Here is a 24,606-nt window from a genome sequence, read left to right as displayed (position 1 = left end):
GTCCGCAAACCGCGTCTGCACACCGCATCCGCAGAACGTGTCTGCAAAATCATGTCCGCAGCAGTTGTGAGTAATTGAGAAGTGGTGGAGGTTAATGAGTGGTATCAATCGATGGAGGGTGATGTAATGTTGCAGCAGCATCCGTTCTTTTGCATTGCTCCAATGCAGATTCTGCAGTGCTCTTTAACTTTGCAACATTTCTGATTTTACAACCCTAAAAAGTGTATTCATAGCTGTTTTCACAATTTCAGGAATACCTGTTTAAGTTCATTCAGTGAGACCATTAGATTGTGTTTTATTGATTACAGGTTGCACCAAGTGTGAAAGTGCGGGAGAAACCAGAGGTTGGAGTTAAAACGGAGTGGCTCTAAATTGCAGCAGTTCCATCGAGTAAAGAAAGCTTTTACTGTGCTGCCAAGAAAAATAGGAAACATGCAACAAGTGGCATTCATAGTTAAAGATAATTATACTGTATTCCGCACGGAGGTGTCATGTCGTAAACTGGCAGTCAATATCGGTTATGTAAGAAACACACATTTAATTTACTGAGAATTATCATTTTATTGATATTTGCTCTTGTGGTGCTTGCCCTGCCCACATAAAACTGCAATACCTTATCTGTGGGGACTTGCATAATTAAAGGCAAGGACAGTACCACATCAAGGTAAAGCTCACTCATTGAAGAAATCTTTTTTTTTTTATTTGCAGTGTTGTTTATATGAATTTCCTATCTCAAATGAAAAAAATTCACACTAAGACTTATGCGAGTTTCTAAAAGGTCAATATTTTTATTATAGATCGGTATCCATCTCTTACATCATTTTCTTATTTCAGACTTAAAATAAAATAGTTTTTATGTGTTTATTTCTTCATGAAATTGGACCAGGCAAACGATTTTTCAAGTAAATAATTTCAATGTAAAACAGTCTCATTGAGATCAAAGCCAGTAATAAACACACTATTATCAGCATATATGATGAGCTGAACACTGTTGTCAATATGAATTATGTCATTTATGTACAAATTCAGCAAAAGTGTGCCTAATACTCTTCATTGAGGTACTAAACAAAATATATAAAGTATCATTTGTTTTTGTTACTGTTCATCTGATTCCTTGAATGGGACTTGATTCAATTATTTCCAATACCTTTGCGAGTGCTGCTCCATGCTCTAGCAGATTTCATAGAGTTCCCGATAGAATATTGAGCTTTTATATTAGCATTGCATGACATGTTAATTGGATGTGAAGCATGTTTGATGTTCACAACTGCATGCCATTTCCATAATTTCGACTCCCTTAATTGTACGAAATGTTGGCACAGAGCTGAAGTGTTGCCATTGAATTGGACTCCAAATTGTTGACTGGGGGCCGATATCCAAGTTGGAAATGATCATTTCCGATTTTGATTTGGCCTCAACTGTTTTGTTAAACTTGGAACAAAGCCATACTGCCGCGGTGCAATCCATCGCTACGTACGTGGTTCGGCTAGAGCAGCTCTTTAGACACAGTGACAGACACAGAGACCAATGACAATTTTTATTTAAGAAACAGCCAAAAAAAGTGAACTGAAAACATGGCAACCGCTCACCCCATACATGGTTACTATACAAAGGCACACTGCACTTGAACCTTGTCTAGGAGGCCTAGCGCGTAGGATGCTCTCGTTAAAAAAAAAAGAAAAAAAAAAGAAAACACGGCGTTGTACACAGCATCGAATCCAGGTGCGTACACTTCTGCCTTTTCCCGTGCTCTCGAGTTAAGTGATCCTTGGATGGCGACTATAACCTTCGAAATGTGATGCATTTATATAAAAAAATTCACAGCAGCACAAAGCCGCGGTGTATATTGTAGCCTATCGCGAGGCCTATAGTTTGTCGTCAATGCAGCACTGGAGAGAACGACGCTGGCCACGTGCTAGCTGCAGCAGCTGTGGAATGCATGAGGTAAGTGAGAATTAAGCAGTACAGTACTTTATGAAGCAATATTCAAGACGATTATGAAGTTGTTATATAAAATGTCGATACTTCCATTTACATCGCTGAACAAAGCCGCACCACACTGAGAATACTCTAGCTGTTAACCCTGTTGTATGGGCTTAGTTAGCGTTCGTCGCGGCAGCAGAGTGACGCTTGCCACGTGTTCTGCAGCTGCTGCACGAAGACTCGGAAGAATGCGTGCGGGAAGCAGGTAATAAGCACTGTAGCACTTTATTAAATCAAATTTGACACGATTATGCATGCGTGTATTTACGTATAGCCTGATAAAGAGGCCTAGCGCGCAAGTTATTTTGGTGGCCGCGGCGATTGATACGAAGCCACGTGCAACGTAGAGAGGGAAGAGGAGTACGGGATGTGCAGGTCTGCGGTCTGCCAGGAAACATTGGGGCGGCCCTGAAAAGGGACGTTTGGATGCGCAGCGACGTGACGGCGTGGCGAACACAACGCCCTGCACTCGTCCGTGGCCCTTTGCCGTGCACCGTCAACAGTGGTGCACTACGTCGTACACAGTGCCTGGTTATATGCTGCCCTGGATGCTGTAGCGATGCTTCCACTGTAGACATTTACGAGGGTTGCCGCGATGATCTTGGAGAGCTGATCGATGCCGCGATCCCTGACATGGGCTGCTGCGTACAAAGAAAATCATTGGCTTCAATTCGCAGCATACAGGAAACGGTGCTGTAAAAGAGTAGAAAAAAGTTGCATCGTGAAGATAGCGATTTGATGAATGCGCAACATATTACAAAATTTTCGACAAAGAAATATTCGTTCTTGTACCTCAATCAGGGTTGAGAATGCGCACGGCAGACGTGCGCCTCAGCATAGCAGTCAGGCAGCGGTTAGTTGCCGACGGCGGATGTTTTCGTGGAGGTCTCCATAGCCGTGGCCGATTTTGTTTTCGTCTTTGTTTTTTGAACACGAGGAGCGTCCATGCCACGAGCTGCTGCTGCACGAGGTCCCGGAAGCACGTGGGGAGAGACAAGCGACACAGCACTTATAAATAAGCAAAATGCGAGACAATTTTGCGCAATTTATACTTACCTTGACGGTGCTTGCGATCTCCCGCAGGTCGTCGCCATTATCAAAGTCAATCCGCCCAACATACAGCACGGATCGGTGTGCTGAAAGCGCATTCACGTAAACGCGCAGGCCCGCCATCGTCGAGCACCTCGATGACCGAACGCGCCGCAGCGATGCAGCAGCGAGATCCACGAACCGAATGCCGGAATCGCGCGCGTTGCCAAAGCGGGGGGCACCTAGCGATTCCCTAGAGCGTCTAGGGACGAAAAAAAACAAGCAAACCCAGTTTTTGACTACGTCACGTCCGGTTAAGCATCGAGCCCGACGCAAAAAACGTCACGCCAGGCCGCGGCGTGTCTACCAATCAGCGTTTCCAGCCGAGCTACCCCTAAACGCATCTCGGGCGCGACCCGGCGGCATGGCCGGCGGTGTCGGCGGCGCGCCGCAAGCAAACGGCAGCTGCCCAGCCGATGGCCGTCGGCGGAGAGGCACGAGGCCTAGCTTGCATGCAGTGCAGACACCGTGGAAACGGCAACGATGTCAAATAACATATGCACGCTTCGAGCCGCGAAGAGGTTTCCGAACCAGCTTGTCACACCACACGAATTGCCGGGCAAATCACAGTTTAATTGCTTTTCCTTTATCTAGATCTGTGTGAACCCTTTCGGCGACAAAAACAATCGAGGTTCGCCAACGCAGTGTGACCTGTTCGTAGGCCGGCTGGGCGAATTTTCCAGTGACAACTGCACACCATGTTTGCGGTGATTCCGCTCTTCTGCACATTTCGTATATTTGCAAAACGTTTCCTTGCAAAATAGCTTTCTCGGTGCGACGTCTTTCAGGCGCGCAGGCTGCCGGCAACGGTCGTCCGTCCCATTGTCCCGATATAATTCGGTCTTTTTCTAAGCGAAATAGTTCATTATGAATTGTTTTAACCAGAAATGCGCTCGGTGACCGCTTTTATAAGGGCCTAATTTCCTCACTCCAAACTAATGCGCCGGCGAATGCATATGATGCCGGCTGGCAACACCGCGGCGCCGGCGCTATTATAAGCACATCCTAGCTGCAATAGCTAGCTAGTCCATGACTGTTGGGAGGAGGTGGCCGCGCCGGCGATGCCTTCGAACTTTGGCCGCCAGGGGCGCTGCTCATCGTAAAGGTGCCGTCGACGCCGTCGGCCGCCGGCGCGCCCTTGATTTGCCGCAGTTGCGCTGGCCGTGCCTTGAGCGGTTCGAAGCGCTTTTGACGCGTCTACTCTTTTCTTTCGTTTTATTCATTCTGTTCCTTGCATTCATCAGTGGGAATTAAATTTGCAACGACTAAAAATGCTAAAAATAAAGCATCAGGGCAAGGAAAAGACATGTTTCGTGCCGCTCGAATCAGAACTAGGTTTCTATGTTCGGTGTGCCATCGGACCCTGCGCAGCTTGCGGAGGGGAAGCGGCTGATTAAAAGAAAGGACCGCAAGTTGACTCCAACGTGTGTTGTCTGCGAAAAACCTTCTGAGGAGAGCTACATCGAGATAACGTTCAAAGTGACGTCAACGAAAAGGTATTCGACCATTATCCGAACTATCTTCTGCCTAAGAAGACATCGAAAAGGAAGGTGAGGAACCTCTGTGACCAACCGGCCGCTAAACGACAAAAGCGCAGTGCCGGTAATCCCGGCTGGTGCAGACGATAGCCATGGACCGTCAAGGATGTTTGACAATGCTTCCGAGGAGCCGGCAGCAGTTGAAGCGCCGAGCAAGAACTCATGCCCGCCGCAGCAGACGTGCAGAGCATCCGTTTGACTCAATTTCATCACTGCAACTTGGACCAAATTAACCAAATTCGCACCCGCTGGCTCTGTATCATACGCGCGTTATCGTGCCGAAAAAAAAATACTTTGCCACTATTTGCACATAGAAAAAATGGTAACTTTGGAAGCTTGATTCCTGAATGCAGTTCTGCGGACGCTACAGTGTCTATTCTAAAAAAGAAAAAAAAAAACAAGAGCGTAGATTACAACAACAGCTAAAGCTTATAGAGCTAATAGGCAGAGTGCACTGGGGGGTCTTTCTTCCAGATGTGGTGTGAAACCTGATTCAGGAAAACACACATCATTCATGGGAATGTCTTTTGCAGAAAAGTGTCGCTTGACCGTCGACTCTGAAGGGGATAGCTTAATGCAAATACCAGCGGAGGCTTACACAGAACAAGATGCGCAGGAAAAGGAAGCAATCATGCAACCAGAATGCAGCAACATTTCTCGCGCTCTAAGAAGAGCAAAGAGAAAACTGGCTGGAGCGCAGAAGCAAGTGGCTCAAATGAAGGCGCAAAATGAGGCGCTAAATGAGTCTGCGGTTGAAGCTTTTCTTTTTCTTTTTTTTTTTAATCCCGCGCGTGACCTAGACATGATTGTGACCGTACAATAACCGCTCGGCTGCTGAAACCGAAGCCGAAACTGATGAAGAAAGTAAAATCAATTATAAATTACTTAGCGGTGCTAGGCGAAAAACCACGTGGAGATAGGAATATCTTGCGCATTATTAGCAAGAAAAAAAAATACCTCCAAAAATTGGTCTGTATGATATTTTAAAATTGCGGTGTCATGTGCGGCCTTCGTTAAAAACCTTTACGGTGCATTTCTACATTTTTACTTGTTGATTGTTGCTGCGCCTTTTTGCTGAAATTTAACTGTATTGTAGACTTTGTAAAAAAAAAAAAAGAATCAATGGTACAATCACCACTTTTGTTTCTTGCCTTTCCTTCTCTTACAAGAGGAAGCACAGAGCATAATAATCATTTATGTATGAAGCAACAAGTGACTTTCTAATAAAACACATGAGTAAAGAGAACGAACAAAAACTGAAGAGTCCGATTCAGACTGCTTGTGTTTATTTTCGCATGCGATTTTTGAAAACATGCGCATGCCATGTTACGAAAAAGCAATATTGCCCTGCTTTTCTGTAGCATATATGTGAAGCTATGAAACGTCAGCACCCTGATATATATCACCTTAGCAATAAGCATGACTGAATTGTAAAAACGCGATGTAACATATCCGAAAGCATGAGACCCGTATTGACTTGACTGCGGCATCGATATATACCATATGGGCCATAAGAAAAGACCGAAGAGTAAATAAAATTCATAGTTGGATTAATGAACAGTGTAAATACATTAAGGGTATTTTTTGATACCAGCTGTGTCACACGGGCAATAATTTGTTGTCGGTCCGTTTCGGGTTAGATCGCGATTGATAATAGTAATTGTAATAACGATCGGGCCAACCACCTGGGATATGCTTGAACTGACTGGATCAGAAGGAAGATGCACACGATACCCTACATTCGCGATCGCGGTGCGTGGATCGCAATCGACTGGCTCCAGATCAAATGAAATCGCCATTGGAACATTTCATACCAGCAATATATTGAACCCGGCTCGGACTCGATCGTTTAATCAAAACAAAATATTGCAACCAACGTGGCAACTTTAGGTGGTTGCTTCAAATTTCTGGTCTCGCTGGATATCAGGCAATCAATATGCGTTCTGCTTAAGACCTTCTTCGGTTAAGCAGAATAAATGAAACAGTAAAATATACTGGACCCGACAGTATTTGTTAAACGCTTCCTCGAGCGCTATTTCAGCGTATGATTTTCTCCGCACAGTACTAGGACGGTATACGATTGTCTTCCGCCAAGACTGTTTTTAAACAAAAAGTGCGCTCAAACCGTCAAGAGACAGGTTTCGCAGTGAAAAGCGCCGCGCCTGACTATCCGGCCCTATGCCGCCTATGCTGCCAAGGCCGCGAACGCGCAGCGCTAGCACCTTAGCTATTGGTAGCGCCGCCCCGCGGTTACGGCGGGAAGGCATCACCGCGGCGGCCACGCGAGCGCGTGCCCTCGGCACACTAACCAGTATATTCTAGGCACTATACTGCCATCCTCGATTTGACATCGTGCATGCCTTTTGGGGCACGAGTTCATGCGAGTTCTTTGCACGCTTGCACATGGGCTTGCACGCCCGGAGTTGTCAGTTCACATCGTGCATGAGGTGTGCAGCAACGTTACTAGAACAAACTAGTAACGTTGGTGTGCAGCAGAATGGCAGCAGACGACAGCAGTCGAGATGGCGTGGAGCGGGAAGTGGTCCCTGTTTTCGATGGCTGCGGCTTTCGACTGCTGTATGAAACGGATGGTGAGTGGCAGCAATGTTGTTTTTGATGGGTTGGTAGCACTTTTTTTTTGTCTAGGAAGGCATGGGTAGCAAGAAAGGCATGCTGCCCATGCTACAGTGGCTTGCTGACCCTCTTCACTTTCTTTGTTTCGTAGATGGCGTCCGCGTAAGCATCATCTTCAGAGATGAATTCGACGGCGGCGCGGGTGTGAGGCAGCTGCGGTAGCGGCGTCGGCAGCGTCAGCAAGTGACAGCCAGCCGACGCTGTCGGACCTGGGACGACCGGGTGCAAGCAATGATGGCCAGCTGCCGGAGGCCGAAAGAGAAGTCTGGGCCAAGGCCAAGACTGTACCTGATATCGAAATACAAAGAGCTCAACTAGCGTCAAAATAAAAAAGGCGGCTTAAGGTGAGTCGTGCTCAGCGACTACTAAGTTGATAAACGAGCAACACGGTGTTTTGCGAGGAGTTCAAGCGGTGCATTTGGCACTAGTTTTGCTGTGTACTAAGCCACTACCGGGCAGCCACACAACCTACACTGAGCGTCGTTATGGTGGCTAGAAGTCGTCGCCGTTTCGCTCGGTTCGCGCTGTCGCGTGCATGCATCTTCCCAGTAGGCGACGGAGCGAACCATGATCGCTCTCGCCGCGCCCGCGTCGCTCACTTTTTCGCTCACATGTGATTCCTGATTTGTTTTTGGCTCTTACATATGTATTGCTCCAACCCATACAGAAGGAATAAAATGTGGACCAAGCTGGCCGAAATTAACGATTATTTTGGTGGCACATTGACGGCGCTCTAGGTGGAAAACAAATGGAAATCATTGGAGTGCCGATACAAAAAAAAAAAAAAACAAAAATAAAAAACAATTATTCGGGGCATTCGCGAGTGCCTTGCGATTACGAGAAGTAAGTAGAGTGTAGTATTTTCCTGGCGTTTTTTTTTTCAGAAAACTTGTAATAGCTGCTTGAATTTTTCAGCGAGCTTTAAGTGCTGGGAGAAGCAGCACCATATAGCCCCGACCGTGCTGCTCACGCAGGGCAGAGTGCTCGTTGCAGAGCAAGCTGAAGACGACGCTCGCTCAGGGTGAGTTGTTTTATTTATTATGGTATGAGTAGAAGCTCATTCCCATGCAATTTACAAGGAAGACGACATGCAGGAGGCGCCTGTGCCAAGCTTTGACGGGCCGCAACCGCCACCAGCAGCCCTAAATGTTGTCAGAAGGCGGCGCATGGGACACGCCTGTTGAATCCCTTCTGCAGATTATGAGAGACGCGGAGGCGGCACGTGAAAGACGGCATCAAGAAAGGATGGCCGTGCTACGGGAGTTGATAGCTGCTGTCCGCCAGAATAAAGAGGCGTAACGACACAACACCAGGCTACTGTTTCATTGCGCAACTAGGCTGTGTTTCAGCAGTGGTGACGAGCAATCATTTGCCTTCGGCTTTCACAGCATGCTGGCGAAATGATTCCGACATCTTCATCGTCATTGCCCACGTCGTCAAGGTGAAGGAGTTCTGCTAATTCAGCCATGAAATCTCTTTCGGCATTGCACAAATTATGCAGCACACAGGCGCCCATCACAATCTTGCAGCACTGGAGAATTGTTTTTGCATCGACTAAATAGAGCCGCCTGAAGCGCAGTTTCACAAGCCCGAACGTGTTCTCTATGGCTGCTCTCTGCTGGCAATGAAACTTTAGTTAAACTTCTTCCACTGTTGAGAGCTCGTTCCATTATCTTTGTAAGGCGTCAGCCGCCACGGCAGATGTGGGTATGCGGAGTCGCCTAGTATGTATAGTCTCCACATTTAGCGGCGGCCTCTGAGAAGAAGGGGTTTTCCTTAAGCACGCGGGCGTCATGCGCAGAGCCAGGAAATCCTACGAACACATCAAGGAGTTTATATTCATTGCTGATTCCCTGCAGAATGATCGAATCGATGGCCACTTTTTCCTATTGATATAAGAAGCAGTGGATTCTTCAGGCTTGCAGATTTCTGCGTGACTCCCATCAATACAGCCAGCAGTGTTACGAGGGTCTTTCTCACCACTCTTGGCCAGAAAACGTGCCTTGCTACAGGTCATCTCAGCATCGTCTGGCCAAGCGATCACATCGTCGCTGATTTCGAAAAGGAAGTCCAGCACTCTCCGGAGACAGCACAACAGACGACTCGGTAACGTCAAATCGACCTGCCACGGAGATCATGCTAGTCTGGCTTCCGAGATAGCTGAGGGCGATCAAGATGGTCTCTTCGGCAGAAATTTGTCGACGCCCGCTCACAGCCTTCGGATACAAGGAGGAGCGCCTGAAGCGTTTGCACACATTGTCAAAAGTCTCTCAGGACAACCTAAACAGTTTCTTGAACTCGAAGTCAAAGTACCTTGAGGTCACATTTTGGAAATAACCTCTGATGCGGTTGCGGTTCACACGCAGAAGCTTGCACGCCGCAAGGGAAAATGCAGCTTCGAACTCTTCGTCCTCCACAAGTTCCATGGCTAACTGAACAATGTCACCCATGTTCATCCACGAATCACAAAAGTCTCGTAATAAACGAAATATCACTAATCCAAAAGATCCGCGGCAGACAAAGGCGAACGGCACGGCGCCGGCAAAAGTATAGAGAAAGCGCTGCTCGAACCCAGCAGACGACAAGGCTTGCACTGCTGCACTTGTGCACTCGATTTGGCCGCGCCACGAAGAGCGCTAGTGTCGCGCTGCACTAGCACTCCTGACACCTGCACGACACTTGTGAACGGCTAGTGAGCTACGTGCAGAAAGTGTAGCCAAATCGAGGAGACCCAGTGCTGCACCGCCGTCTTCATTTTGCCGATGCCGCGCGCGTCGTCTGCACTTCTTCGTTTTGTGAAGGTGCAGAGCTAGTTTTGAACGAGTTCTCGTTCATCCTGCACTCGCTCCAGAGGAGGTGCATAAAAAAGTGCAGCATGGCGTACGCGCCGCTCGGCCAAGAGCAGACGACACTGCGCATCGTTCTGCAGAGCTTAGTGAAGTCCGTCTCCTTCAGAACCCGGACGGTTCAATGCTAACAGATCCGCGAATAATTGCGGGCTGCATGCTGGTGATTAGCATTTTGTTGATTGAGGAGCGGTATTATATGTAGTTCTGGCCACATATGTAGTGGTACGTGGCCGCGACACGGCACCTTCGCGCGCGTTATCCTATGCAGCATTTTTTATCGTGTTGTAACCTAAGAAGACGGGTAGCTGCCAAGAGAAATCAGTTGCGATCGATCGAGTTTCTGTAGGGCGAAGTGTGTGTGCCACACGATAGCGTGCACAGCGACTCTGCGACAGTAGCTTGTATTCACTGTCGGCTGCCGAGCGGGGGACGACGGGAAAAATGAAGCGTTTCCGCTTCCGGTCCGCCATAGCCTTGTTCATCGTCGTCGTCTGCTAAGGCTTCGTTTGGGTAGTTCGGAAGACCCAAGGTGCTGTGAACTCTGTAATTTGCTACAATAATGGTCAATTGCGCTGTCTACGGATGCGGCAATAGTTCCTGCAGGTGTAAAAACTTCGAGAACAGCACAGCTGTCAACTTTTTGGGGTAGACGCATGCTGTGGCGGGTCTTGCAGTGTTGCTTCTGCTGCGTCGTTTTGCTAAATCATTGCCGTGCTGACTCTCCCGCTCGATGTGATATAAACGCGGTTGTGTATGTGCATGTTGTGGGCGCCACTGACGACAGCGCCCCAAGCGGCAAGCTAACCACGCGGACCGCCGGGAGACCCCGGCATGGGCAACCGTGCCAAGGAGAGCGAAAACGGACGCCATTACCGGGTACACAAATAAACAGTTTTGCTCGTTATACCGGCCACGTCTACTACATGGTGGCAGCGGCGGGATAACCAACGCAGCGTGACACCCAGAAGGACAGCGAGCCCAACGTAAGCGGCCGCAGCGTCATGCCAGACACTCGCGGCGCGAACGAAGAGCGCACGAGCGGCACTCCGAGAATGACGTTCAACCCGCTCGCCGTGGAACTGCCGACAAAGCTCGATTTGCGCAAGCCCGAAGATTGGACACGATGGCACCGCAGGTGGGAACGCTACCGACTCATCTCCGGTCTGACAGGACAGGACGAGACGACGCAAATCAACACATTACTCTACGCCATGGGCGAAGAAGCGGAGGACGTGCTCGCTGCTTTGAAACTGACAGACGAACAGATGGCATCATGCTCCACCGTGGTGAGTGCTTTTGAAAAGCATTTCCTACCTCGAAAGAATGTCATCTATGAGAGAGCGCGATTTAACTCTCGGAAACAAGAGCAGCATGAAAACGTCGACGCATTTGCGACTGAACTGTTCAAGATGGCCGAAAGATGCGATTACGGAATTCTCAAAGACGAACTGATTCGGGACAGGCTCGTGGTCGACTTGCGAGACGTAAAACTCAGCGAGAGCCTGCAGCTTGACGCAGAGCTCACTCTCGAAAAAGCAATCACAGCTGTCCGCAATTCAGAGAGCGTGAAACTGCAACACTAGGAAATTAGCTCCATCGAACAGCCAGCTCTCGACATGAGAGAAGTTCGCGGCCAGACAAACGTCAAAACTCGCCGGAACGAAGCGAAGGTGCCTTTCAAGTCGCGCCCTCAACGTACACACAAGACGGGGGACGAACGCTGCAAGGGGTGTGGTGATGTGCGTGGCCACACGAAGACACAGCGTCCCGCGATAGACAAGACGTGCAACCAGTGTGAAAAAAAAAGGCCACTACGCCCGCGTCTGCATGTCTAAGCCGAAGGACGAGACCTCGATTATCCGACAACGACCAAAAGATCTCGGAGAGCTATATCTAGGCGAAATCAAAGAGGGAGTGAACACGCCGTGGAGGATTACTGCTACCGTGAACAGCTTGCCTTTTACCTTCAAGGTCGACACCGGCGCGGATGTGACTGCAATCGCACACGACCAGTACGACAGAACCGTCATGGGACCCATCAAGTCAACGCAACAGCTGTTGATATGCCCAGGCCAGACAGCGATAGCCACTGTTGGCTACATTGATGCAACTGTCACCGGACGCAACACTGAAGTCCAAGAAGCAGTCTTCATCATCAAAGGATTAAGAGAACCGCTGCTCAGTCGACCAGCTATAGAATCACTTGGGATTCTACAGCGCCCTCTTGAGCTAGACGAAACCCTCGCACAATCAACTGATGTCCCCAACTTCTTGGTGTCGTACCCAAAGCTAACGTCTGGGCTTGGAGTCATGAAGACTGAGTACCGAATCAAAGTCAAAAAGGATGCTGAGCCATACGCAGTCAGTTATCATAGGCGCGTGCCTCTTCCACTGCTTCCACTTGCGAAGAAAGAACTAGAAAGGATGGAAGACTTGGGAGTCATCCAGAAGATCGAGCGAGCAACCGAGTGGTGTTTTCCAATAATTGTCGCACGAAAAAAGAACAATGAGCTGCGCATCTGCGTGGACTATGGTCAACTCAACCAACAAATATGCGAACGTGTGCACATGCCTACGGTGGACGAGTATCTTTCAAAATTAGCAGGTGCAACAGTTTTCATCCGCCTAGATGCACGAGCAGGGTACTGGCAGGTGCCACTGTCCAAGGACTCTCGCGAATACACAACCTTCATCACACCTGTTGGCAGGTTCTAGTTCCTGAGGCTTCCCTTCGGAATCTCCACAGCGCCAGAGTTCTACCAACAAGAAATGCTCCGTGTGCTCGAAAGACTAGATGGTGCGAGTTGTCTACAAGATGACATCATTGTCTCAGGGAAGACAACTCAGACAGACAGCTTTCTACAGCGTGTTGCACAATTAGAGGCGCGGTGTAGAATGCTTCTCCCAGCTAAACTGTAGATTCCTCGCAGTTCAAATTTTGCACAGAAATGGCATTTTGTCGCTAGTATTTTTTAATACCAACTTTGTTTTGGGTACTTGCCTGATTCGATCAAAAGAAGTCAGATGTCCTCATCTTATGCGGCGGCGATGACGCCAGACGAGTCGCTGCCCCAGCGGTGGTACTTGTGGCGCCACCTCATGCTGCTTACAACAACACAAACCTCCTGCCAAAACGTTCGCCCGCTCTTTTCCTGCTACAGAGTTGTTAGAGACGCAAACCTCCTGCCAAAACGTTCGCCCGCTCTTTTCCTGCTACAGAGTTGTTGTAAGCAGCATGAGGTGGCGCCACCAGTACCATCGCTAGGGCAGCGGCTTGTTTGGCGTCGTCGCCGCCGCATAAGATGGGAACATCGGACTTCTTTTGATCGAATCAGACAAGTACCCCAAACAAATTTGGTATTAAAAAATACTAGCAATAAAATACCATTTCTGTGCAAAATTTGAACTGCGAGGATTCCGCGGTTTAGCTGGGAGAAGCATTCTACATCGCGCCTCTAATTGTGCAACACGCTATAGTAGAACACTGGTTCTGGCGAGCAAGTCGACAACGTTGTCATACTTCTTTCACGGCATTAAATTTCTCAGCATACAAACGCGTTCTCTGAGGTTATACATGCCTTCGAAGCCAAAACTGTCATAATGTAGTCATAACTGCATTGTAGCCGTGTAGAGTGCAGTGGCAACACGTAACAGCTGCGTGTATGCCGGCCGCTCCATACTTCCGTGCCGCGTGCAGCAGACGACGCACCCGGCAAGGAGCAAGGGTCGACTGCAGCGCCGTTAGTTCACGCGACCGCCACCGGGGACACCTTTCCGGGCGGAGCTGTGAAACTGGGTTTGTGCAAGCGGCCGTGGTTCAAGTAACGTTGGGCTGTATCGTGTGTCTTTAACCGAGCCCAAGTTAATCCAGGAAAACGTTTTCTTACATGCTCGCCCGCAACATCATATGTCCTTGTCAAGTTCCTGATCATCGCCCGTTATGTTGGTGAAAAAAAAAAAAAGGACGGTTCTGTTCGAATTTGTGTAGATTATTTTGAGCTCAGTAGAGGCATTCACACGAGCGAGGGCGACTGTGTAGACATCACGCCAGTCACGCCTTCGAAAGGCTGCTGGGGGTTGCAGCTTCCGGTTTTCCGCCGCCGGCCCCCGTCTGCGGGGGCATCTCAGCCCAGCCGGCCGGTACAAACGCTCCCCGAGTCCCAGAGAGATCCGGACAGGGAAAAAGAAGCGCGCCACGGACCGGGCCGTTTGTATTCGACTCTTCCGCGGGCCCCTTCCATTTCGGACGAGTTTGTTTATTCGAAGTGTCTAAAGGTACGTCCGACGTATCCGTTCGATTCTCGTAAAGATACGGCGGACGTCAATATACAGGCTCATGGCTATATGCACGTCGAACGCGGCCACATTCCGCTTGCTACGCGTGAATGAATCTTATCCTCTATGATATCAGCTAGCCGCGACTCTCGATGAGGTGCTACGAAGAGTGCATCCGTTATAACATAGATCACGGTCTTCACTTAGGGTTGTGTACGGCAAGCATCGCTGTCACGCAAATAGCTGCAGGCGATCATCATCTTCTTCTTCTTCCTTGATATTTGGCACATACCAACGAAGGGGGATTGGCCAGGGTTCAGTGCGATGCTACGTACTGCACCAGCTCCACCAACTGGCATCGAGATACGCACATTCACGAGCTGCTTTCGCTTCGCACTAATCACCTCGATCTGCCCGTAATGCGAGCGAGCTATTCCTAGCATTTACGCTGTCTTAGGTCCTGCATCGACCTCCGAAGATCTAGCGCCGGCACAAGACACACACACCTCGCCGTTCAGAACATTCGGCAGTCCAAAGTATGTATGTGAAATGGCATTATGCTCGTTCCTCACATGCAGACCGAGGAAACAGGATGTTTCTAGCTAAATTCTTCGTTTAAATTCTACCTCAGAGCCATGGCAAAAGACATGCCGAGTCTACTAGACGCCTGCGCTGCTACTGTGGCGAGTTGCACATCGACTCGTCGAGGCGAGTACCTACTGCAACGCACCGCAAGAGTGCACAACCGGAAAGCCGGAAGCGCGAATGATCCGAATTCCCTGTGAACAGCAATGTTCTTTGGTATTTAGGGGAAGACTAGACTAAAGTGCTTGGCCTGCATCTTTTTCTTGTCGTTGAATTTTGCGTACATGTAGTTTAAACCCCCGCATGCTCGAGGTTAGCATGACCCGACTGAACGGCCGCGCAGCTTTGAAACGATCGGGATCGATATGCATGCATCGCCTGACTTAGGTACACGGTAGAAAATGTACGCTGCACATTTCGTTGCAGAAGCTGACTCTTGGAATTTTACAGAGTGCGCCATGCAAGTGATCGTTGCTACAACCACGCATCCATGTTCCAACGGCTGGCCCACCCCGAGGCGCATAAATGTTCAACCGTGGACGTATCAATGATCGAAGAGAGGACAGATTTTCACAATATTGGGCGCGAAATCGATAGCTACCAGTGCTCAGTGTTAGAGAAATTCTGCCTTGATCATGCGCAATTCAGTGTTTCAGGTGTGGTCAGTAGCTATAAGTTTGAACAGTTCGCCTGTCAAGTCAGCGGCGCTAGCGATGGACCGGCGGAGCGATTTTCCACGCTACGCCGCTGTCTTGCTAGAAAGCCTACCTAGGCGGCGTTTGAAATTCAGCTGCTTTTTGTGGGCCCCGTAATTGAAAGCAACGCCTTCAGAAATGCGTTAAATGTTGAAAAATGTATTCTCTTCAACAGTTTCACTCCAGGCTGTCAAAGCAAGCGGACGTTGATAAAACAGTTGAGCATTCCAGTCTTAGAAATCTGTAGAATCGCCTTCAGTTTGTAAAATTATTGGAATAGGTCACTTTCCGATCGCTGGGGCATAGACCCTCATGACAGCGCTTTCACGTGAATAAGGACCACACCAGACCGAAAGCTTGTCTCATATAACATAGCTAACCAAGGTATACCTTACAGCATTGTGTTGATTTTTATGGTGCATAAGCGACTAATGCTGCCATGCACCAAGAACAAGGTTTAATGTATTTATTTTGTGTGTAATGACTAAAATGTTCTTTAGGATGTAGCTTGTTTAGGAAAATTTTAGGAAACCAAAAATGCAGGAAATTTGCACGTCTCTCCTAGGATCATGCTGGGATGGAAAGGGATCTGTTGTACAAAATGTTTCCTCTTATTTTCTAGACTCTGGCGCACGTGTAAGATATGGTTGATTGTTAGTTCATCTCCACACTCCTTGCATATTGGTTTGTCCTCTTTCATAAGTATGAAGCTGTGTGTGAGGTGTGGGTATGTGTTTTGTGAAGATGACCTAAAATGGCCTCCATGTTGTGTTTTTGATTACTGCATGATTTCCATTCCTTAATGACAGGTTTGACAAGTATAGTTTGTAGTTTATTTCAATGTTTCAAAAATCCTGCCATTTCACTCTCACTTTTCTTTGTACAAGCTTCTTGGTATCTTCATGCAGCATGTTCACCCTCTGTAATTTAGCATTGCGTCAAGGTAACCTGGTTATTTCTTTTCATCACCTTTCAAGACAACTGTCCCGATTTCATAAAGTGTAGGGTTTCTGACGACAGGAACTCCTTGGAAGTCATAGAAATAAATGAGATCCACAATCATGAGCTATCTAGGGTATGCATATACATGTCCATCGCTCAGTGGAAGGGTGTCAGTACACTGTTAGAACAGGCCTTGTGGTAACAACAACCATTGTCTGAGGTGGTCCTTTAATGGGCATTGAAATGCTATGTAACTACAGGTATTGATAGAACTCTTGATCATGTTATGTGATAAAGCGATCCTTGCATGCATATAGGTATACATTTCAGAATCTGCAGTGCACCACTGGACCATTTGCCACCAGTTTGTGTGAAAATGTATTTTTCATGCATGTTAACCAGTATTTAACAGATGACCCCTGTGCACAAGCCAAAAGTGCCACGAGCCAAATGTCACGAGGCCACACGATATGGCAGGAGCTGTTAAGTCAAGCTTACAAAGTTATATTTGAAATATGCTCTGGGACGTTTCAGCTCCAATTAAGAAAGGTTGAGGCTTATAGAGGTCTATGCCAGGTTGTCTATCACCTAACAGGGCAGCCTACGACCGTATGCTAATGAGTATATCTGAGATAACAGATACATGAATTAAGGAATTAGTAATTATGTTTGTAGCAAAGGGCATGTAAATTAACGGGAATCTACAGTGGGATCTGCAGACAAGAACCATTGACGCTGGCACACCATACCCTTACAGGTGGAGATTAGGAGTCTCCCTAATTTTTTTTTCTGCTCAAAGCTTGTCATTTCCTTCGTTCTTCCTGATGAGGAATATTTGAAAATAATTGCATCGAAAATTCCAGAGACCATCGTTAACAAGGATGCTGATCCCAACAGCGTAAAAAGGAATTTCAGAAAAGATGGGTGACTAGTAATGCTGGCAACAGTTGAAGCTAAGGGAAAGGCATGAAATTGAAATGCAACATATGCAGAGATATGTTGCGAGACGACCAGTCTGTGGTGTGCGACATCTGTCTCCGTTAGTTTCATCAAGTGATTGGCCAAAGCAGATGGGGCTTGTGGTTTTGTGATAAGTGCAGTGTAGTAGCGTAGATGCAACCTTGCGCATTAATAATTGGAGTGGAGTAAGTGCATTGTTTTGTTTTTGTAAGATGTTCATGGTTTCCATGCAAACATTATGAGAATTTTTTTCTTAGAGAATGTTTGCTGAAATGTGAATATAATGTCCAATAAAACTAGTGTTTTCTTGCTATTTACTTTTCCTTGTATACATCAGTTCTGTGAAGAAAACCACAGGCTAGAAGGAAATGTAATGGCATGCATTTTGATACTTGGCCCCGTTGTGCTGGCTCAGTAGTTAGAGTGCTTGGCTGCTGAACCCAAAGATGCAGATTTGTTTCCAGCCAGAGCAGGAGCATTTCAATAGAGGCGAAACAATAGGCCGTCATGCACCGTGCGGTGTCAGTGCATGTAAAAGAACCCCAGGTGGTCGAAATTATACCGGAGCCCTCAACTATCGTGTTCCTCATAGCCGTAGTTATTTTGGGATGCTAAACCAGATATATATCACATCATACTCTGAGTAAGATGCTATTCATGGTCAGTTAATCATACACTAAATGATCAATTGTTTTCTGCATGGTACAGCAGCTGTTGTACAATTTTACTTTAGCCTTCATGAAGAATATCACACTGGCTCCACATGGCCTTCTGTTGACCCTTGATATGCGTCACAGTCACACACCCGAGTATGTACTTGTCTAAGGGCACCTATGCATGCAAGGAGGGGACCGTTACTTTCCATTTGTCAGAAATGAAATTCGCGATCCATATCATTTCTGTAATTCAACTGCCTGCTATTTGAACTGTCCAGCATTGATGCAAGTTTGAAAGAACTGCAATTAGCAAATTAATCCAAGCAGGAAACCATGCCAAGAACTTCTTCAGTTTCATTTTTAACAACTGTTTGAGAACTAAAATTAGCCAAATGTTGCAAAACATAGATGAGAGGTTACAAAATCTAAAAAGCAATGCAGCCTACCTGTGGCATGTAGGGTTTCACATCCTAAAGTGACATATGTAGCTATGAAAAATACCGTAGTGGAGAGCTCCAGACTAATTTGACTGCCCGGGCTTTGTACTTTGCGTTGACATCTTGCAGGAAACAGAAGCATTTGCATTTCACCTGCACCAAAGTGCGACTGCATCACTGGCATTAAACATCACGACCTTGGGGCAAGTAGCCGAACGTGCCACTAAGATGTCGCAGCGTCTACGTACATGCTATACACGTCAACCTTTCTAGCATTAAAGCTGTCACATGCATGGCAGATATGCATGTTCAGCTTTGGACTGACAAGTTTAAAAGTGTACTATTTGTATTTGTCTAGCATGAAAAACAAAGGAAACTAAGGAAAAACGAAAAAAAATGAACATATGTTGAAAAAGCACTAGTCATTAACACATAAAGCATATTCGTTCCTTTATTAATGATAAAGTGGCCTTCAACAATAGTACAAAGCCTGAACATTTAGGAAGGTGCTGTGCCAGGCAGCTATTTTACTGAAACCTGAACCATTTCACCTGTAGTAATGCGCATCCCGGCGGTGTGGGCTGGGCACTTATTTTTCGGTCCACTCCAACATGCGAAAACTGCATCATGTGCATTCCCATTTTCCGAGTTTTGAGCTCTGTAGTGCAGGCTAACAAATTGTCGATGACTTATTTTCGTGTCACTGTTGCACAGCGCGTGTAAATAAATTACTACTGCTGCACCAAATAAACACTGACATGCACGTGCAACTTCGCCGATCATAAACGGACACACTGATGTCCGTCCGGACATCGGCGCACTCTTCGTAGTCTCACACAGCACTCTCGCAGGACGTATCCGTACATCACAGCATCTCACGGTAAGCACAAACCACACCTCCAACAAACACGAATGACTCGATGCTTGGGTTAGAGACACGCCGGCGGCACCCAGCTTTTTCAGCGCCGCTTGTATATGTACTACGTAGAACTTGCAGCACCAAACCTCAATGCGAACAGAAAGCGATGCGTTACGCGACGCATCTCATCACAGATGGAAGTGAGGAAACTTTGAAGAATCAAAACTACATAACTACATAACGACCGTCGTAGACGTTAATCCACATGATAACGAGGACCAAATACGCGGGCGTGCGGGCCGCGGGCTGGCCGTCAACACCGCGATTACATGCGCTTGCGCTCTGGTCGTGCTTGTCACCCTGCCGCGGTTCAACTCACGTAAACCTATCATCATGCCATCACGTAGTATATCACCCATTCTAGGCACTAATCTTGCCACTGTACTATTCTTTGTAATTTCACATTTCACGCATGCAGTATGTAGTACATACTTCTTGCACCTCGCACGTACACCTCATACCAACTTCGATTTGGCTACATATGGCTACCATGTTGTTGCTACAACCACATCTGGGGATCTCGGATCCGTCTGGCCGTCTGGCTTTCCCGACGGATGCCAAGGCCCATATCGGAGAAAAATGCGTTGGTTCCGTCGGAAGAACCCTACCAATCCGTCCGCCGTACCTCTGAAAAATATTTCCCGGATCCGTCCGTCGTATCCCGAAGAAAAACGCACCGTGTCCGTCGGACGTACCTTTAAGACCATTGATCGGGTCCGTCCGACGTACCTTTAGCCACAGCCTTGTTTATTTTATTTTGCATGCTTTTTTTTACTGAACTTGTTTCCCTGACTGGTGAAGCGTTAGTAGGTCAGAAACGGCTGTCTTGTGTACTTCTCCGTTCCTTTCCTGATGCGTGCGGCTTAATTGAAGCAGTCGACATCTCTCTTCGAAGACTCTTCATCACCCGTGTGAATGTACGATTTCGGGAGCGGGGGCGAGTTTGCCCAGCCCACGAGGTCGTGCACCTCCTTTCCACATCCATCTCCGCGGGTCTCCCCCGTATGAAGGCTGGTTCACACTGGCGACTCGCGGAGGTCGCGTGGCTTGATTCGTCACGGAGGGGGAGACCCGCGACAAGCGACGATCGACAAGGAGTGTTCACACCGGCGTGCGACTCGCTTCGCGACAACTGCCTCTTCGAACGAGATTTGAACGAAGAGCCGACTTTCGCGCCTTTACGCCCTCTGCTACCGCGCTCGGGGTAGATCAATTTCGACGCATTTCGGTTATGAATATGTGAGATTATCAGCGAGGAACAGTATCACACTATAGGCCGACGCGATGCTGATGCGACGCTGACGTCGGTGGTCGGCGAGTAGGTCGGCCGATCTTGTCGTTGATGCACCGTCAGTCCCACTAGGCCGACAACGACGCCAGCACGACCAACGACTACCTGTCGTCGTAGTGTGACAAGTTCCCAGACCAGCGACGCCGACGAAACGCATCGGCCTACGGTCGCCCGATCAGTCCTCGGCAGATCGTCGAGCAAGCGAAAATAAAATGGCGACGAACGATGTACTGTGCATGGCTGCGCTTCCCTGTGTCATATACATGCTAAATATAGACAAGGAAGGATGGCGGTTCATATTATCACACTTGGACTCTCGCGGGTGTGCTTTTTTTGTTGAACATGAGTCGACGCCGGCCCTGTCGAAGGCGAGTAGGCCTAGTGAGCCCGCAGGAATCGTGTGTGGGATTTCGACTATCGTGGGGACCAAATTATCATGTTTTAACGAGTACAAACGGTCATCGAGGGTAGGCTTGGTTATAGTGACCTAAGACCGACGTTTGCTTTTATCACGGGACGCCGGTACAGAAAGCGGTAAGCGCCGAAGGCCGCTGTACGGTTGCTTTTTAGACCCGTTCCGCACGCATGCGGCCGCACCGAGACGACCGGTTCGGAGGGGCATACAATGATCCGACTTGAGGGGAAATCACAGTCGATAGGAACACTAGTAAGCAACGCGCGCAAAGTATACTGGTTTTTGCGGCAGAGCAGCAACTACCATCTACGCTTCGCTCGTCGCTTCGCTATCACCGCTGGCGGCCATATTGCCTGGCAAGATCGGGGAGGGAGAGCCAGAGACGTCGCCTACAGCGCAACCAATAGCAAGGCGACCAGATTGCAGCTATTGGTTGCGCTGTAGGCGACGTCTCTGGCTCTCCCTCCCCGATCTTGCCAGGCAATATGGCCGCCAGCGGTGATAGCGAAGCGACGAGCGAAGCGTAGATGGTAGTTGCTGCTCTGCCGCAAAAACCAATATACTTTGCGCGCGTTGCTTACTAGTGTTCCTATCGACTGTGATTTCCCCTCAAGTCGGATCATATGCGCCACTGTTATCTGCGCTGAGCTGAAGACAGTGATCTTCCAACCAGCGAAGTGTACTAGGTCGCACCGGTGTCACGATGTGTTTGTGATTATCGCTAGCCGCGAGGATCTTCACGGCCGACAGCCAGCAACAGTTTCGCGGTGATTTTCATGCGCATGAATCGGCTCCTCAGCGCATCGAAAAGTGCCCGTGCATGTGTTGCGAAAGTGTTTACGACTTGAGCGACTGCCACCTAGAAGAGGACTGTCCATGTTTTGCAAAGTTCGTCACACACTGTGTTTTCCTAATGCTGAAATTAACTTGGTGACACCGGGGTGGTGCAGTGGTAAGACGCCCGACTACTGTGCCGGAGTTCCCGGGTTCGAACCCGACCGCGGCGGCTGCGTTTCGATGGAGGCGAAACGAAGAGGCGTCGTGTGCTGTGCGATGTCAGCGCACGTTAAAGATCCCCAGGTGGTCGAAATTACTCCGTAGCCCTCCACTACGGCTCCTCTTTCTCTCTTTCCACTTTCATTCCCACCCTCCTCCCTTCCCTTACGGCGCGGTTCGGGTGTCCACAGAGCAAGTGTGACAGTTACTGCGCCTTTCCCTTCCTGTGAACCAATTTAACTTAATTTAATTTAACTTGGTGACAGCTAGTCTGGCACCCGTTCCACTGGTCGCAGTGACCGCAACAGAAACGAGCACACGACTTTCTTTCCGCGATGTGTCGATCGCCTGTGTTGATCGCGGTCCGTGTATGTGCTGTGCTTGCCGAGCCCTTCCCGTGCGAGCGCCGAGCCCTTCGACGACGTTAGCCGCACGGCTTTCGGGCTACTAATATGCCACTATTCCGCGGTTTGCGCTTTGTGCTGATATGGGTGCTCGACGGCACTGTGCAAACTGTGAAAATATCGTGTACTTTCACGGCAGCTGTCACTTCGACAGTACCTCCTTGTTTATTTTTATTTCCTGCTAGCTATGGTGTACCTATGTCTGCAATAAGTATCTGTGCGATGAATCGGTCGACTGAACACTTCTGTATGTGATGGGCTAAACACTTTATTACCACATCAGGTCTTAAAAAAAAACATTTAGACGCGATGCCAAATAAAAGTACAGTATGGCGGGAGGTTATGCTTATGAAAAAAAAGCACACCATATGCAACTGTGCCTCATGATATGGACACTTTGGTGTACCTAAGGCATGTTGAGCATGAAAACATATTTGGTTAAAAAGAAAGAAAACAATTGAAAAAATTATTGTGGTTACAATCTGCTTTCTTCCTGCATAACTTGGATGAGTTAAGTTCATTGGACAACTGCTTAGACAAATGATGTATGTAGGCTTTATACTGACATGATGCTGTTATGGAGTTGCACACATTACATCCCATACTTGTTGCTTTGACAGCTCTACTCTCGCCAGACTGCATGCCAACTCAGTTTCAATGGTATTGAGTAGCTGTTCAGCTGCATTTCTTTGCTAAGGGGTACCAACTGAGATATTTTCGATGCCATCAAAATCAGATGTCGATGCTCATGTCCGTGCCTATTTGCGGCTTCCATTTTGCTGTGACGCCCATGATTACTTGCCTACTGAGTGATATCGATGATGTATGTGTGCAAATCTTACAACAATGTAGAATACAATACTGAATTTTTAGTCTTTGTTGCATTTGCTGCTCGCCTAAATTTTTTGCACCTTGCAAAGTGATCAACTGGGTTTTCTCACACATCAGTTTACATTTGCTGTATGGCCACCACTGTGCATGGTCTCATACCACATTTGCAAAGATTCATTACCTTATCTTTTCATCGTGTGTTGAGCATTATCACATAGGTATTGGTTCTATAATGGTGATGTTGATCCACTATGAAAGCTCTGGGGCATGGATGTAACACCTGACTTGTTGACACTAAGGTCACATGTAACTTAATCTGAATTCATTCCTTTTCTGCTTAGATTGGATTTGCTGTTCGCATTCACAGATTCACTACTCTGCCTTGCAGCTATGCAGAGTGTTACCTTAGCTTTGCAGGATACGGTTATAACAGAATGGTTACAATCTAAGCGGGCAGCCTAATTCATTTTGTGCAATGACTAGCAAATGAGCTGCCAAGCCTTGCAGTGGTGACTTTACTGCTAACTATTTTAGCATAAGAAAAAGTGATTTGGGAAGCGAAGTGTGTGAGCTGAAGGTCTCAGTGTGCCTCACAATTCATGAATTCACAAAAACATTGCACACAGTGCAATGAACGGTATTATGATGGCAGTTTTTCACAGAGTAACAGCCATGCAATTCAGTCTGTTTTACTTTCCTACGCAAATACAAAGAGCCTTAAAAGCCCTCACACACTATAATAGAAACCTCGGTACCACAGTGGTAGTTTTGTTTGCAAGTATTGCTGTTCTTATTAATGAAAATTACATGGGTCACAAAAATACATTTTAACGAGCTGTATATGTGAACTTATTTCTTTTCTAGTTATGGTAATGACACAAACAGCCAGGCTGTGGGACTCAAGAAGGACATTTCTCTTTGGAAAGTGTGCAAGATAATTACAACACTGTGTTTCATGGAACAAAAATTTGTTCAGTGGAAAATATGTCGGCTTAACTTGTTTTTAAAACTTTTACACAACGCATTAATATGGGTCTTGTGGAGCTGGCAAAAACACTGCTAAAGGACAAGGACAGTAGGAAAGAATAAATGCAATTGTACTATGTA

General features: G+C 47.6%; 1 long non-coding RNA gene across 2 annotated transcripts; it reads left to right on the top strand.

The window, feature by feature from the left end:
- Positions 1 to 24,606, top strand: LOC146209882 (uncharacterized). 2 transcript variants are annotated; one of them, XR_014703484.1, is made up of 3 exons: positions 1 to 66; positions 7,336 to 7,588; positions 24,364 to 24,606. It is a non-coding gene; the product is annotated as an uncharacterized LOC146209882 (long non-coding RNA). The 2 variants fall into 2 exon arrangements; XR_014703485.1 differs by lacking the exon at positions 1 to 66 and adding an exon at positions 2,054 to 2,188.

This window comes from Amblyomma maculatum, chromosome 1 (genome assembly GCF_055883805.1).
Source record: "Amblyomma maculatum isolate TAMU_Amacu chromosome 1, ASM5588380v1, whole genome shotgun sequence".
Taxonomy (NCBI): domain Eukaryota; kingdom Metazoa; phylum Arthropoda; class Arachnida; order Ixodida; family Ixodidae; genus Amblyomma; species Amblyomma maculatum.
The sequence above is the reverse complement of the archived record's forward strand: the minus strand, read 5'-3'. Positions and strand labels throughout refer to the sequence as shown.